At 48.2% G+C, this 17813-nt stretch overlaps 1 protein-coding gene across 1 annotated transcript in view; it reads right to left on the reverse strand.

Moving 5' to 3' along the window:
* The window catches only part of LOC136628746 (zinc finger protein 585A-like), a 79893-nt gene extending 67897 nt beyond the window's left edge, over positions 1-11996 (reverse strand). Inside the window, exons 1-2 of the mRNA XM_066604846.1 lie at positions 11963-11996; positions 180-303 (exon numbers count right to left, since the gene is read on the reverse strand). The gene's annotated coding sequence lies outside the window, so the exon portion shown is untranslated. The remainder of the gene's footprint in view (positions 1-179; positions 304-11962) is intronic.
* Between the last annotated feature and the right edge of the window lie 5817 nt (positions 11997-17813).

A 17813-nucleotide genomic window follows, 5' to 3' on the forward strand; every position in this document is an offset into this window, starting at 1 on the left:
CTTCAGACGTCAGACAGTGGATTGGAAAGGGTTAACATGCAGTATTCTTCCCGCCAAAATGACATGTTTTTTGGGACTCAAAGCCTTACACAAAGAAAAGATTCGCACATTTAGCTTTAGACATGAAGAGGAGTAAGTCACAAAAGCACAGATTGGGTGGTAAGATATAAATGTCTTACCTGTAACAGCTGTTTACTGGCGTCCTCGCTCTCTTGGTCCAGAGGTTAATTGTGGTCTTTTTGACACCTATTTTTTCAGGAAAATATCTCTAGTATGTCATCCTGCGTACAAATGGAAGTGAATCTGCAGATTCAAAAGAAGAATCAAAGGGGTTGTCTGCCGCCGAAACTGATTTTTTTTTTCCCCCCATGAATGCCCTGTAGAGGAGAAGCATCACACATTACAGCTTTACCCATAAAATGTGATATTTTCCTCACCTTTTTATTCCTTTTCTTCCCCTTATAAAGCTTGCCTGAAGGATTTTTCAAAGATGGCGCCGCTGGGTAGTTCCCATGATGCACTGCTGCCTCTCTCTCCTCAGTGCGCGCTCCCGATGACACCGGTCACATGACTGGAGGACCGGCGTCATGGAGACGCACGCTTCACTGCTTTGAATGAAGCCGGCAGCCGGCTGGCCCCATGCAAAGTAATGAGAGAGCAGGGAAAGCAGTGCGATCTGCTCCTACAGCTGTCACAGCAGTAGGAGCAGATCGTGATCTCTAGCAGCACTTTCAATAGCAGACGATGGTCTGCTATTGAAACTGAAAGTAGCACCAAGCATGCCCTACACACATGCCCCTCCCTCAAAGTGCCCCCTCTACACTGTCCCCCTCCAGTGACCCCCACAGCCCCCCCTTCACAGTGCCTGCATACAATTCACCCCCCACAGTGCACCCTCCACAATGACCTCCCCACAGTGCCGCTAGCACCCCCCCCCCCCCGCATCTGACAGCCCGGCCGCCGGCACTACCAGCACCCCCCCCCCTCTGCATCTGACGACACTAGCACCCCCCCCCCCCATCCCTCTGCATCTGACAGCCCGGCCACCGACACTAGCACCCCCCCCCCTCCCCCCCCTCCCCCCCGTCAAGACCTGGAGCCGGCCCGACAAGAAGAACAGAAGACTTGTCGTAACCATGGACGACGGAGGAGCAACACAGGGGGGGGCACCCCTAAAGGTAAGTCAATAACATCTGTTTGCATCATTTTCCATGCACAATGTATATTACAAAGTGCATGGAAATGGGCAAACAGAAGTAATGAGATGTAATGTTTCTGGCCGGACAACCCCTTTAAGTACCAGCTGGTAGAGAGAAAAAAAAACGGATACACCCTCTGTTCATAGTGCTCAAATTATCTCTGAGTTTATTGCGTCTGAAACAGCTCCTCTTACGAGCTTTAAACATAATTAAAGCGACGTTGATTTTGTGCCAAACATATTTTTTCCCTATTAGTCAACTAATTTCTATGTCGTTATCATAGTTGTAAAATATATTTTATTGCATTTATCACCTGAAGCTTTATCATATCCGCCTCATAATTCAATATCAGCTTGTTTATTACTATATGAGGTTATCCTAACTAGAGATGAGCGAGCACGCTCGGTAAGGTCAGTTATTCGAGTGAGCATCGCTTTTCTCAAGTAACTGCCTTCTCGTCCGAGCTCGGGGGAAGGGAGGACCTTACCGAGTGTGCTCGCTCTTCTCTAATCCTGACCCATTCTTGTGAGATAGGGTCACAGCAACCTACACGTATTATTTTAATAGGTAATACAAGAAAATGAACAATCGTTTAAAGGGAATATCATACAAAAATTGAATCATGACTAGAGATGAGCGAGCACCAAAATGCTCGGGTGCTCGTTACTCGAGTCAAACTTTTTGTAATGCTCGAAAGCTCGTTTCGAGTAACGAACCCCATTGAAGTCAATGCGAGACTCGAGCATTTCTCAAGCTCACCGATGCTCCGCATAGGGGAGGTTGTGTGAATCACCTGAAAACATCAGAAAGTCATGGAAACATCACAGAAATGGATAGGGAACAGTAGGGGCAGCCTGTAAGGATGTATCTGAGGCTCCCAGGTCCCACTATTAAGCCAAATTGGGGGCAAGAGCCTTGCGGTTACCCCCCAAACAACTCACTTGGGACAGACCATAAGCAGCAAGGCACATGCGCTGGCACATTTTAACTTAGCACCACATGGTACTGGTGTATCTTGATGCCACCGGAAGCTAGGGGTGTAACAGCTGTCACGAGCAGTGAATTTCCCTGTCACACCCCTGGCTTCGGATAGGGAGAAAAGATACAGCAGGAAGGAGTAATGGCCGTGGCAGATACTCCCTCACATTTACCTGGCGTTGTTCCTTGTCAGTGTCCCCGGTGGCGTCCCATTTCAACGCAGCGGCAGGCCGGCATTTTCCCTGCATGCTCCGAGGCTAGGAGCACTCCCCCGCTGTGAGTCCCTGTGGCGCACCCCTCTCCCTTCTGCACTGCAGTAGCCGGGTCCCCTGGTCTCAGTCCCAGCAGCCCGCCACGCTCCCTTCAGCACTGCAGCGGCAGCCAGGCCGGCCTCTTCCCTGCCTGCTCTGCACCTGGTACTGGTTCCCCGGTGTCAGTGGCGGCCCGCTATCTTGAATGTGTGCTGTCCTGCTGTATGTGTCCTGCGCCGCTACTGCTCCCCCGCTGTCAGTGTCTCTGGCTGCCCGTCGCGTAGGAGAGACATGTACAACCACGACATGCCGCCTTACAGCGAGGAGGAGCGTATTGGCGGGGGCACATGATCAGGTCACTGTCGGCAGGGGCAGATGGCCAGACGGCTGCAGGGAGGAAAGGGGGCCACAAGTGCAGTGCGGGGGCACATGGCCAGCACAGAGTCGCTGGGCCCACATTGCTAGGCAGCCGCAGTAGGAAAGGTGGGCTGGGAGCGCAGTGTCAGGAGCAAGGCACCGGCTTAACCCTGGAGGGTGGCCAAAACACCTGGCACATGCTGCTGCAAGTAGCCAATCGGGAGCTAGGGGTGTGACAGGGGCGTTCCTGCATTGAAGCCCTGTCAAACCCATAGCTTCCGGGGGCGTCAAGATACACTAATACCGCACCACACTAGGTGCAACCAAGGACAATCACTGCCTGCGGGTGACACCGCTGCCTCTTCTCCTGGGTTACATGCTGGCATTGCTGTCCACCCCCCCCCCCCCCCCCGCACGACCCTGCGTCCACAGCACATACAAAATTTTCCCAGCGCAGCGTACAGCTGTCCTCATGCCACACGCTTGCTTCATAGCTACACTACCCTCATGTCTATTTATAAGTGCATCTTGGATGAGGAGGAACCGGAGACACACACTGTAGAGGGTTGGCAGGGCCAGGCAGCGACAGTCTTTGAAAGTGTGAGCGATAACCCACAATGCTGATGAAAATTGCTCATAAATCAACGTCCGATCATAATTCCAATCCTGTGCCACCTCTGTCACAAAATTGTCAGGAGCCGCAAATGTGGGCATAAAGTGGACTCAGTTGCCAGCACTTCTACACATCTCCACAATGCACCAGTGCATACTAAAACCAAAGATTGGTTTGAAGCAGGAGGTGTCGCAAAAGCAGCCACCACAGATATACAGTGACCATGTGAAAGTCTCATTAAATTAGTTACGCTTCCTGTGAACTCTCCAATCCAGCATCTCGGATAACTGTGGTAACACGAGAGATAATACATGCCGACCAGCGCAGACCCCCAGGGATGCGTGCGTTTATCATACCTAAACCAATCCGGCTGTTTACCACTCGGGGCATTATACGTCAGCGGATATCCAAAAACAGGCATTGTACAATGAGTTGACCTGTTATACAGCCGGATGCTTGCGAAAGCCTAGTGTGCACTACTAGGCACAACAAACGTGTGAACTGCTGTGAACATCTCATTAATTCAATTATGCTTCTTTTGATTGGTCCAAACCAGTGTCTCAGATAACTGTGGTATCACAAGAGTAAATACATGTCGACCAGCGCTGATCCCCAGACCGCAAGCAGGAGGGGGAGGTGGCATAATAAGCCTGAGAAACCGTGACAGAGGTAGGACCCGCAATCCTCTGGGCACATGAGTGGGCCCAGGATCAGACTCAGTCCCAGCCTCCACCTTGTGTGACCCAATGTGCCTTCACTTACGGTTCCTTTAAACGCTGAATGAACCACGAAGAAATGCCACTGGCCAAACCTGGCACAGTTGCAACCCCCCAAGGACCTCGGCCCCTGCGCACAGCCTCAGCAATGGTGGGCATAAAGCGGACTCGGATGCTAGTACTGCTGTGAATGTCTCATTAAATCGGTCCCAGCCTCCACCTTGTGTGACCCATTGTGCCGTCAGTTACATCGCTATGGGAAACCCTTGTGTACCAACACAATTCATTCTGTGTATGTCAGATAGCTGACACCCAGTAATCCGTGTTGGCCAGAATGTATCTCCTCCTCCTCTAGGACCCGCTATCCTCGGTGTTGGTAGCACGTGAGCGGTCCCAGCCTCCACCAAGTTCACCCAATGTGCCGTCAGGGAGATGTAGTGTCCCTGCCCACCAGCACTTGTCCACGTGTCCGTCATTAAGTAGACCTTCCCAGTAACCGCGTTGGTGAGGGCACAGTTTATGTTGCGGGAGACGTGCTGGTGTAGGGCGGGGATGGAGCACCAGGAAAAATAGTGGCTACTGGGGACTGAGTACCGAGGTTCCGCCGCCGCCATCATGTTGCGGAAAGCCTCTGTTTCCACTAGCCTGTATGGCAGCATCTCCAGGCTAAGTAATTTTGCAATGTGCACATTTAAAGATGGTGCATGCGGGTAAGTGGCCGCGTATTTCCGCTTTTGCTTCAATGCTTGTGTTAGCGACAGCTGAACGCTGCGCTGGGAGACATTGCTGGAGGACGTGGAGGTAAGGGTGTGGATGCAGGCCAGGAGGTGCTCGTTCCTGCGTCCTGGAAGGGGAATTGGATCTGTGTGCCAGGTTGTGGCACAGGGGAAGAGGCAGTGGTGTGACCCATAGGCGGTGAATGGCCCTCGTTCCACCTCGTGGGGTGCTTGGCCATCATATGCCTGCATATGTTGGTGAGTCTGGTAGTGGTGGTTTCCCTGCTGATCTTAGAGCGACACAGGTTGCACACCACTGTTTGTCGGTCATTCACGCTCTCACTAAAAAAACCTCCACACCTTTGAACACCTAGCCCTCTGCACGTAGGCTTGCCGCGAGGGGGTGCTGTGGGAAACAGTTGGGGATTTGGTCTGGCCCTGCCTCCCCCCCCCCCCCGGCCACCCCACTGCCTCTTCCAACCTGTTCTGCTGCTGATGTTGCCTCCCCCTCTGAAGCTCTGTCTTCAGTAGGCTTAGCAAGCAAGGTAGGGTCAGTCAACTCATCGTCCAGCAGCTCTTTCTTGGAATCCTCTGAAGTCCACTCCTCCCTCGGACTTCCTGCCCTTACAACAACCTCACTGACAGACAACTGTGTCTCATCATCCTCATCACAAAAAGCTCCTGAGACAGTTCCTGGAAGTCCCCAGCCTCATCACCCTGACTCTAGGAAAGTTCCAAATGTTGGGCATCGGTCACGACAAACTCCTCAGGTGGCTGCTGAACATTTTTTTCCGACTCAGGGCAGGGACCCGAGAACAGTTCCTGGGAGTATGCCTGTTCAGAATCTCTCCTTTTACTGGAGTGACCAGACTGAGGAAGGAGGAGCAGCCTGAGGATTCAGAGGAGCAGTCCCTTGGCTAGCATTAGTGGACTGCGTGGAAGACTGGGTTTTGGATAAATTGCTAGAAGTGTTATCCGCTATCCACGTCAGCACCCGATTGCACTGTTGTGCTTGTAATAAGGTCTACCACGCAGATCTGCAAAATGTGAGATGAAGCTGGGGAGCGGAGATACGCAGTGCTCTACTAATCCCTCAGCAGCAGGCTGTGATTCCCCCCACCCAAAGACTTGTAGATACCAGAGGCTCTATGCTGTGACAATAAATTAAACCACTGTATAGTGCTGATACCTATGGGTAATTTACCGCTCACAGAGACTTGTAGATAAGAGAGGCTGTATGCACTTCAAGAAAAAATTAGCCCACTGTTTAGCGATGAGAATTATGGCTAATTCACCGCACACAGCGAACGGGAGATGTGAGATGCTCTGCACTGGCCCAGCAAAAATTAACCCACTGTTTATCGATTGGAACTACCTTCGGCTAATTCACTGCACACAGCGAATGGGAGATGTGAGATGATCTGCACAGCCCCAGAAAAAAATTAACCCACTTTACAGTGATGAAACTACGGCAAATACACAGCACACAGCAAATGGGAGATATGAGATGCTCTGCAGTGTCCCAGCAAAAATTAACCCACTGTTTAGCAAAGGGAACTACCTTCGGCTAATTCACTGCACACAGGGAATGGGAGTTGTGAGATGCTCTGCACTGGCCCAGCAAAAATTAACCCACTGTTTAGCGATGAGGACTCTGGCTAATTCACCGTACACTGCAAATGGGAGATGTGAGATGATCTGCATAGCCCCAGAAAAAAATTAACCCACTCTACAGTGATGAGAACTACGGCAAATTCACCGCACACAGCAAATGGGAGATATGAGATGCTCTGCAGTGGCCCAGCAAAAATTAACCCACTGTTTAGCGATGGGAACTACCTTTGGCTAATTCACTGCATACAGCGAATGGGAGATGTGAGATGCTCTGCACAGGCCCAGCAAAAATTAATCCAGTGTATAGCGATGGGAACTACCTTCAGCTAATTCACCACACACAGTGAATGGGAGATGTGAGATGCTCTGCACAGCCCCAGAAAAAATTAACTGACTGTTTAGCGATAAAAACTATGGCTAATTAATCGCACACGGAGAATGGTAGATTCTCTGCTTAGGGCTAGATGCTTGAAAAAAAAAAATGGTGCACTACTGCTCCCAGTCAACCAAAAAAGTAATGCACACAATGAGGAGTAGCCCTAAGAAGGACTGTTGGATTCTTGAACTCAGGATCCAGGCCTAACTGCACACCCTACACTAAGGGTGGACACCCACTGGCGCTTTTTCTCCACGGCGCTGCGAGAGTAAAGTTAAAGTCTCGCAGTGCAGTGCGATAAAAAAGCCAGCATCACGCCGGGATATCGGGGACGAAGGAATCCTCTGCCACAGCTGTGACAGCTGTGGCAGAAGTCCCCGTCATTCTATCCCATTGCTTTCAATGGGATCGGCACTGCCAAGCCCCGCAGTAAGATTATCGGAAAAGGGCTTGAAATATAAGCCCTTCCCCAATAATCAGTAGAAAGTGTGTAAAAAAATTTGTTAAAAATTTGCTCACCTCTCCGGCGCTCAGACGCGTCCTCCTGGTGGCTCCCCTGCACTGTTATTAAGCTCTTTCAGCAGTCGGGGATTTAAAAATCCCCGCCTCCTGAAAGGGCTGTGCAGATCGGCTGAGGGCTCAGCCAATAGCAGCTACTGCTTAGCTATTGGCTGAGCGCTCACCCAATGACACATAGCCCTTAGCTATTCATTCATTGAAAGCAATGGGATAGAATGCCCCGGACTTCTGCCACAGCTGTGGCAGAGGATTCCTTCATCCCCGCGGTCCCCGAGGGGATGAAGGAAACTCCTGCCACAGCTGTCACAGCTGTGGCAGAAGTCAGCGGCATTCTCCCTATGTTTTCAATGGGGCTAGCGCTGCTGCCGCTGGCCCCATTGTAACCACTAGCGATATGCCGGCGTCTTTCTTGCGCTGTGAGGCGAGAGTTTTCTTGTGCTCTCATAGCGCAAGAGAGCAAAAAAAATCGCCAGTGAGCATCCACCCTAACACTTTCCCTAACCTCTGCCAGCATGCATCTGAGGTCCATTTGGTATTATTCAAATATACTTCAGTCTGAATTATTGTAAAACTTGGGATTTTCTTTAACACAAGCATTTTTAGCAATTTCAGCTTTTGCAGAAGTAATAAGGTTAGATGAGGATTTAAGTCAACTTACAATCAGCCTGGATACCTGACAAAGTTCACTGCCCATGACCTATCTGGAGCCAGAGACTCGCCCTTATGGATTCGATCTTTTGTCTATAACCGTCTGTAAATAGGCCAGAGATCTCTGCTGCGTTTTTGCAGATTAAGGTTACATTTTGTAGCCACAATATAAATTATAACAGACAGGATGCACATCTGTATCCATCAAGAAGGCAAAAAACAGGAAGTACATCTAGCATGTAGCAAGCCAAATTATGTCAGCAAAATAGTAGGTCGAAGGGCTTATTCAGACGGTCGTATATCAGTCGGGTTTTAACGGCTGGACGATGTACGCTGCCCCTCTCTGCAAGGGGAGGAGGTGGGACGGGCTGGGAGCAGTGCATTGAGCTCTCGCCCCATCTCCACCCCTCACTACTGTTTGCAATGCAGGGGTGGGACAGGGGTGGAGCTAAGTTCCACGCCGCCCCTCCAATTGTAAACAGTGGTGAGGGGCAGAGAGGGGCGGGAGCTCAATACACTAGCTCCCAGCCCAACCTGCCTCCTGCCCGTGCAGAGAGGGGCAACGTATATCAGCCGGGCATGAAAATCTGACCGATATATGCCCGTCTACATAAGCCCTAAAGAAAGAGTTACAAAACTGGATAGAAAAAAATACGTACAGCGATTCCCGTTTAAGAAATCGATTTGTCTTGGTCCTGGTTTTTTGTCCATAAGATGAATGTCATTTTCTCCCATCTAAAAAGTTTTCGCTGAAGAAGTGGAATTTTGTAGGTTCCGGGCAGAAAACTTTCCCATATAAACAATGTTTTATACTAATTTTTACCAATGCGATCCCTAATCACAGCAGCGCGTGCAATTCTTATGGCGTTGCTATGATTTATACTTACAGTACTTTATATTTACTAAGGCCTCATGGTCACGGCGCGTGTGGATACCGAATGCAGATCTCCGCAGGGGAGGACCTACGAGTCAATGCGGAAAATATTTTTAACTCCTTCCCGCTCCAGGACTTAAGGGTACGTCATGGAGCGTCGGGGTATGTATGAAGAGAGGTCGTGGGGCGACCTCTATCCATACAGCATGGGCGTCAGCTGTTTATTCGGCCGATCGCTGTTATTAACCCTTTAAATGCCGCTGTCAATTCTGACAGCGGCATTTGAATTACCCAAGCCATGTTCGGGGGTCCCATACGGCACCCCGGCGGGGAGATCGGGGGAACTGTGCAGGTGTCATGGCAGCCGGGGGCCTTCTGAAAGGCCCCAGGGCTTCCTTAGTAGACTGCCTATCAAGCCATCTCTTTGGGGTGGCTTGATAGACTACCTGTCAAATAGAAGTATGACGTAATGCTATAGCCATTTCTATTATTAAAAAATAAAAATATGTATTTGGTATCGCCGCGTTCGTAAAAGTCCACTCTATCAAAGTAGCACATTATTTTTTGAATAACGTTGTCCGAAAAAAAAAAAAAAAAGAACGCCAGAAATGCACTTTTTTTAGTTACCCTGTCTCCCAGAAAAAACGCAATAAAAAGCGATCAAAAAGTCGTATGTATTCCGAATTGGTACTAACGGAAACTACAGGACATCCTGCAAAAAATGAGCCCTTGCTCAACTACGTCGACAGAAAAATAAAAAGTTATTGCGCGCACAAAATGACCGCAGAAAATCATTCAAGAAAATTAAATGTCTGGAAAAAGAAAAAAGAAAACAAGAATAGTACAGTAAAAAAAAAAACACACAGGTTTGGTATCGTAGCAATCATACCGACCCATAGAATAAACTTGTCATGTTGTTTTTGTTGCAGTTTGTGCGCCATAGAAACTAGACGCACCGAAAGTTGGCGGAATGTCTTTTTTTCATTTTACTCCACTTACAATTTTTTAAAAGTTTTTCAGTACATTATATGGTACAGTAAATGCCATCATTTAAAAATACAACTCGTCCCGCAAAAAACAAGCCCTCATACAGCGACGGCGATGGATAAATAAAGGAGTTACGATTTTTTTGAAGGGGGAAGGAAAAAACCAAAATGGAAAAAGAAAAAGGGGCCGTGTCATTAAGGGGTTAATGTTTTTCTGTGCGGATTCAATGTTTTTCTGTGTGTATGCACAGCGGATCATCCGCACAGAAAAAGAAGGGGAGAAAAACAAACAAAAAAAACAACCCGTAAGCCCAATGGTGACTTCCCGCAGCTCCCTGCCCGGTCTACAAGCTACCCAAGAAGTATCCACTAATGTATTTGCATTGTGGATCATACGCTTCCATAGAGATCAATGGAGCCCGCCCGCTAAAATAGGGAATGCTGGCTACTCGCTTAGTGCTTCATACTCTGCGTGCCAACATGACCGTATGCTCAAGAATGCCCGCCCCGGCGCAGTGCATTCGCACATGAACAAGGTAGGTTGAGGTACATCTGTGCACATGTGTATATTACTGTAGGTTTTGCACATGTAGGGCAGATTCACACACAGGCGTGCAGCACACCCCGTCCATGGATATGAAGGCTATTTAGCCCAATGAGGTCCAGATGTGTTCTTTTTTCACAGTTTGGCGCAGTGTTTCACGCATCCTCTTGCATATTTGCGCCCCCCCCTCCCCCCATAGACTTCTGCCAAATGCAGAAAGAAAAAGCAGGACCTACGTTTTTCTGCACGCAAAAATTAATGGCTTCTATTCTGTGCGTATATTTTACATGTGCAAAAAGGAGCACAAATACGGCTTCTTTACCTAATTGTAAGGCCGGCTTCACACTGGCATACGCGTTTTTGCACATGCCTCAGCACAATAGATTTGTACGGTGTACAAGGTTTTTTGCGTGCGCATCAGCGTATTTTGCAGTACTTTGTGCACACAGGGCCTGTTCACTTGTGCGCAGACGAACACGCCCCGATTTAATTGGATATTTAACCTATTGAGGTACAAATGTCTTTTAATCACAGAATTGCGCATCCCGTTGTGCATTGTCCGCACATCTCATTCTTAGGGCTCTTTCCCACGAGCGCATCTACGGCAACAGCGTTTTTACATTTTCATGCCTGCTCTGTATAAGCGCCTGAATACACGCTTTTCTGCAATCTTGGCCAGTGTTTTCGCGCCCATTCACACAACCATGAGCGTCGTTTTTAGTGAAAAATTACGCCGCACCCCGGAAAACCCTCGCTCTGCCATAATCCTCGGGGTGCCTTCCAATGTCTATATAGAGGCACCTGTAAGCTTCTCGCAGCATTGGATGCTGCATAAATGCCTCCCCCTCCCTTCTCTTTCCCTGCTCCCATAGGAGTCTATGAGACCCGCCGGCGTATATTGGCCAAAGCATAGTTCCAGAACTATGTTGTGGCTGAGCGTATATACGCCGGCCGCGTATATGGTCTATTTTCCGCGCTGCCGGCGTATTTACGCGCAGTATATTCACCCGTGTAAACGACTACATTGGAAACCAATGCCTCATATGGGTGCCGTATATGCGCCCGGGCGTGAAAACACGCTGTATATGCGCTCGTGGGAAAAAAGCATTATATGGGGATCCTTGGTGCCCAAACAGAGAGAAAGATAGAACAAGTCCGAAGGTTTTTTTTTTGCACGGGCATAAACAGCAATGACAACAAAATCAATGGGTTCTATTCTCTGCGTATTAAACATAAACTTGCACGCGGCTCTGCCACCCTGCATACGTTATCCTCTGCCGCCCTGCATACGTTACGCACACTGCTCTACTACCTTTTACCCTGCATTGGAGTAGGGGGTCACTACAAGCTACATTGTATGGGGAGTAATCAGTAAAACCCGTAGAAAGTAACTAACTTCACAGAGTTCTGGCCTCAAAAACAGGAAGAGAAGTTCCAGCTGACATGTCGGGGGAGAACCCGCGCTCCCACTTCATCGGGCCTAGTAATGTTACCCCAGACTCACCTTAGTATATATGGTATCCAAACTTATAGCGAATTAGCATCAAAAAGTCATCTGATTACCCGCTCACCTGGGCTCTGTGGATCCGCACACTGACTGCTGCTGCATAGCCGGAAGGTCTTGCGGCTTCACTGCTATGTCTGCTTGTATTTCACAAGTACAACTTCATTCACTGGGAGTTCTACTGTTCTATTTCTAGTGCTATAGCACCATCTAGTGGTGATTGTATAAGGACTCATTCACATAGGCGTGAGTGGATTCATGAACCCAAAAATGGTGTTTTCCTGCATATACTGTATATTTTTAAGTGATAAATAAACCACAGGATGGGCCGATCCATTCCATCACAGTAAGGTTCCTTTATAATCTCTGCGTATTTACACACGCCCATTAACTGCAATGGGCCTGCGTGGTAATACATACCGAAATAGGACATGCTGTGTATTTTCTCAGCCGACCAAAAGTCACTTGAAAAATACGCAGCTGCAAAGGAACCCACTACAAACAATGGGTCTTATTCAATGTGTAATACATGGCGTGTTTACATCCATGTGAATGAGCCCTTAAAGCAGGTCAATGTTGGATATTGAGTATATGTGCATCTGTGGTCTATTTCAATTATGACATTTGAAGGGTTAATATAGAAATATTAAAGACGTCACACCTCATTAAAAAAAATAATAAAAGTAATAATAATAATAATCTGTATTTGTATAGCGCCAACATATTCCGCAGGGCTTACATAGACAGGGGGATACAGAAAGACAAAAAGTACAAAAATTACAGAACCACGGTTACATAGTAATCAGTTGGTGGAAACAATAGGGGTGCGGGTCCTGCTCCAACGAGCTTACATACTACAAGTAATGGGGTGATACAGAAGGTAAAGAGATGGAGATGTGCACGGTATGGCGGGGTGGAGAGTGAGCGATGTTATACACATAGACAACGGTCAGACATTTAGCCGTGTGACGACAGAAACAGTATGACTGCAGGAGCGGTTTATGATGGCTAGCAGGGATTGCAGTCAGTAGGTCAGGGAGCATGTTATCAGGCAGTGTATAGAGGGGTTTGTTTAGGGAATGCGATATGCCTCCCTGAAGAGGTGCGTTTTTAGAGCACGCCTGGAGTTTTTCGAATCCTGGATTGCCCGGGTAGCCTTTCGTAGTGCGTTCCACAGGACTGGTGCTGCTCTGGAAAAGTCTTGGAGGCGGGATTGAGAAGTTCGAATTAGAGGGGTGTGCAGTCTAGTTTCGTTAGCAGAGCGGAGAGCCCGGGCTGGGTGATGGATTGAGATGAGGGAGGCAATATAGGGGGGCGCTGCGCTGTGGAGGGCTTTGTGGATGAAGGTAGTAAGTTTAAATTGAATTCTGTATTTAACGGGCAGCCAGTGCAGTGACCTGCATAGGGCAGAGGCGTCTGAGTAGCGGCTGGACAGGAAGATGAGCCTGGCTGCCACATTCAGGATGGATTGGAGAGGGGAGAGTCTGGTGCAGGGGAGGCCGATCAGCAACGAGTTGCAATAATCGAGCTGTGAGTGGATGAGGGCAACAATAAGCGTTTTTAGCGTGTCTATGGTGAGAAAAGGCGGATTTTTGGATGTTCTTAAGGTGCGACTGACATGTTCGGGCCAGAGATTGGATGTAGGGGGTAAAGGAGAGATTGGAGTCGAATATGACCCCAAGGCAGCGGGCGTTTCTGTCTGGGAGTTATGGTGGCACCACACACTGAGATGGAGATGTCAGGATGAGGTCAGTTAGTGGAAGGAGGAAACACCACTAAGTCAGTTTTAGAGAGGTTTAGTTTTAGGTAGAGAGAGGACATGGTGTTAGAGACAGCAGACAGACAGGTAGTGATGTTTTGGAGGAAAGGTGCAAAGATGTCACGAGAAGAGATGTATAGCTGGGTGTCATCGGCATAGAGGTGGTATTGGAGGCCAAATCTGCTGATGGTTTATCCAACAGGGGCTGTGTAGATAGAGAAAAGGAGGGGGCCGAGGACCGAGCCCTGGGGGACTCCAACAGCAAGGGGAAGAGGAGGGGAGGTAGAGCCAGCAAAGGGGACGCTGAAAGAGCGGTCAGATAGGTAGGAGGAGAACCAGGAGAGAGCAGTGTCCTTTAGGCCGATGGAGTGAAGCATACTGAGGAGGGGTTTGTGGTTGACAGTGTCAAATGCTGCGGAGAGGTCGAGGAAGATCAGTAGGGAGTAATTGCCCCTCGATTTGGCTGTCGTTTGATACCCTTGTAAGGGCGCCCACCCACTGGCGTTTTTTTCCCTGCGAAATTCGCAGCATTTTTTTTCTCCTGGGGTCTATGCGACTTGTAATGTTAAAATCGCGATCGCGCAAAATCGCAATTTACCGCGAATCGCGGTGAATTGCGATTTTGCGCGATCGCGATTTTAACATTACAGGTCCCATAGACCCCTGCAGAAAAAAAATGCTGCGAATTTCGCAGGGAAAAAAAAACGCCAGTGGGTGGGCGCCCTAAGGGCAGTTTCTGTCGAGTGTTGGGGTCGGTAGCCAGACTGTAGGGTGTCTAGGAGAGAGTTCCCTGATAGATAGCTTACAAGGCGGGAGTAAACCAGACGTTCTAGTAGTTTGGAGATGAAGGGGAGGTTTGAGATGGGTCGGTTGGCAGCGTCAGTCGCGTCCAGAGTCGGCTTCTTTAGCAGTGGGGATATGATGGCGTGTTTGAAAGAAGAGGGAAAGATGCCAGAGGTCAGAGAGAGGTTGACTATAGGGGTGAGATGGGGAGGACCAGTGGGGAGAGGGATCAGAGGAGGTGTGAGAGAAGAGGGTCGCTAGCGCAGGTGGTGGGGCGAGCAGAGAAGAGCAATTTCCTTAATAGGGGGGTCAATAAAATGTACCAACTACATCCAAATAAAAAAGATTGAGTGAGAATAATCATAAAGGTAACAAACATATTGGGAAATAAAAAAAATACTAAAATAATGTTTCCTAATGTTTTAGGAACACGAGACTAAAAATATACACTGCTACGTAGTTGCAAAATGAACAATAGTTTTTTTGGGTGTGCATTGTTTTTTTTTACTGTACTTTTTGCACTCGCAAGGCATCTTCATTTACATGCATTAAACGTGTGTGTGTCATTCCTTGATGTACCTCTTGGTTGTTCTCCTGCAGGAGAGCCTGGTATCGGCTCCTGAGCAGTAGGGGTGCTGGCTGACTCCTGATCCTCCTTCTTGTTTGGGTCAAATGCTTACAGTCTTCGGCTTCTTTCACATGAGCGCATATTGGCTGGCCAATAAACGCTACGTTGTGTGAGAAAAAACTGGTAAACAGGTGCACAAATCAAACATTTGTGCGTCCGTTCATATGGCCTGGTGATGCTGGCTGACCTCACCAGGCCATTTCCCCTCCCTCCCCATTGCAGGCTCAACTCTCTTCCTCCCCGCTCGTTCTGTGCAATGGGAGGGGGCGGGATGTGACGGGAGGGCCGAGCCAAGCGTCGGTCCACCCCGCCTCCTCCCATTGATGGCTATGGACAAGTCGTGGGGAGAGGGTGGGCGCTTAGCTTATATTTTAAGCCCTTCCCCAAAAATCACCACAGGGGTTACTGCTTTCAACCACCATAAGGTACCTACGGTTGTAGAAGTGACATTACTAAGATTTTTATCCACTAATATAAAGTCAATTCTACTATACACCTGAAGACTTATTTACACGAGTGTATATCAGTTGGATTTTCATGCCCGGCCAATATACGCTTCTATCTAAGCAGTTCCCCCCCTCCCTGGCCCTCACCGTCTCTCTGCCTCTCTCCTCCACTCCGGTGTTTGCAATGGGAGGGGGCAGAGCTAAGCTCTGCTCTGCCCCGCCCACTCCCATTGCTGGCTATGGACAAGGGGTGGGGAGGGGATGGGAGCTTAGCTCTGCCCCCGTCCCGCCCACTCCCTTTACAAACCACTCAGAGGGGAGGAGAGAGACAGAGAGGCGGTGAGGGGGAGGGAAGGGGGGGAAATGCTTAGATGGAAGTGTATATCGCCCATCCGTGAAAACGCTGGCTGATATACGCTCGTGTAAATAAACCTCGAGGATGTCAGAAGAAAGTATATATTGCGTTCTGCTGGTTGTTGGAATCGCCAGTTTATTATTATTTAGTTTATTATTATCAAAAAGAGAAGCGATAGATGGAGTTTGCTTGATAGATTTACTATTAGATGATTGCATAGAAGGCCAGAGAGTTGTAATAAAATCCCCTACTAGAATTTAAAAAGCCAACCTTATGTCTATTTATAATTGAAAGGTTTTTTTTCTAGATATATGCTGTCCAGAATTAGGCACATACAGTGAGACTAAAGTGTACGTAGCATCAACAATCACTTTTTCATGGGAGTGTGAGGGTATATGTATATATTGCTATATGTTTTTTATATCTTTATACCTGTATGGAAACTCTATGCAATGCTATAATGAAAAAACTTAATCTGTAGCCTTAAAAATGATATCAGATATGCAAAAGGCTTTGCAAGGCGAAGAAGAATGTGTCTTAGAAACCGCAAAGAGGAACAAGGTGCAAAGGCAATATGCTTGGCTGCTTTCCCAGAAAGAACCTTGTGACTTCTTGCTCAGAAGACTGAGAGGAAAAGCAGAAGTGCCTAATATAGACAATGGACATGTGATTGTTTGCCACTGCTTATTTGATTGGACATATATGGTTATGTTATAGACTTGGACCAATGAGATGCTATATGCTTTGTGATGCAACAGAAGGGTATAAAGCCCCGTGTAAGCCAGTAAAGACACGTTATTACTCCTGTATAGGGAACCATACCAGACCTGTGTGTGGTGTTCTTCCTTTATCGCAGGCTACGGGATATTGGGGTGGGTTTGGTTGGTGCTGTATAAATCGATTACCCTGACAGGAGAATGCCACCGTATCCTTGACAGCCCCAGTCACTCCACATTTTGTAGCCTCTTTCCATAACATTGATCTTTTAACAGCCTTGATGCTCGAGGATGTACATTTACATCATGGAGGTTCAGGGTTTGTATGGAGGTGGATCGGGAGTCGATCCCGTTCCATACAGTTCAGTTGTTGGCTGTTTCTTGCAGCTGAAACCCGCCAACAACAGCAGCAGCGCTGATAGCAGCTGTTAACCCTTTAAATGTAACTGCCAATTCTGAGAGCAGCATTTTGAATGCCCCGATTGGAGTTTGGCGGTCCCCAATGGCCCCCCATGATGAGATAGCAGGGTGCCGTTTAGTTGCCATGGCATTCTTGGGCCTTCTGAAAGCCCCCAGGGCTGCCATTTCAGATTGCCAATCAAGTCATACTAGATAACTGTACATCATACTATTCATGAGCAATCATAAGTTGTTATTATATATATATAATCAGTTTAAAAAAGCTTTGGTGACATCCAGCCGTCCAGCTCAATAGGACCCTTTATTTGGTCAGATCATGCTCCAGTTTATGCAGAATTTGCAGATTTCCAGGGTGACATTCGCAAAAAAATATGGAGGTTAAACAATAATTTGTTAAAGGATCCCCTTTGCATCCAAGATGTAAAAGCAACCATAGCCAATTTCATAAAAGATCACCAAAGGGACTAAACACGGGCCCCACTTAAATGGGAGGCTTTGAAATGCGTCCTGAGTGGAACTTTGATTTCGCGCAGAGCTAGAATAAAAAAAGAGCGTTCACGGGAATTGGGAAAACTACTGTCATCTCTGCAGGATCAAGAAATGGCAAACAAGAGAACCCCGAGCAATGCGTTACAGCCGGATATCTCATCCCTTCTCCAGCGAATTAGGTCAATCTTAGACCAGAGGACGTTGGCGTATAGGGACAGGATTCGTAGGGAAGCTTTCGAGACAGGAGATAAATGTGGTCGTTGGTTGGCCCGGACTCTCCATCCTAGAGCGCCACAGATGTTTATACCAAAGCTCCACAAAG

Source organism: Eleutherodactylus coqui, chromosome 5 (assembly GCF_035609145.1).
Source record: "Eleutherodactylus coqui strain aEleCoq1 chromosome 5, aEleCoq1.hap1, whole genome shotgun sequence".
Classification (NCBI taxonomy): Eukaryota; Metazoa; Chordata; class Amphibia; order Anura; family Eleutherodactylidae; genus Eleutherodactylus; species Eleutherodactylus coqui.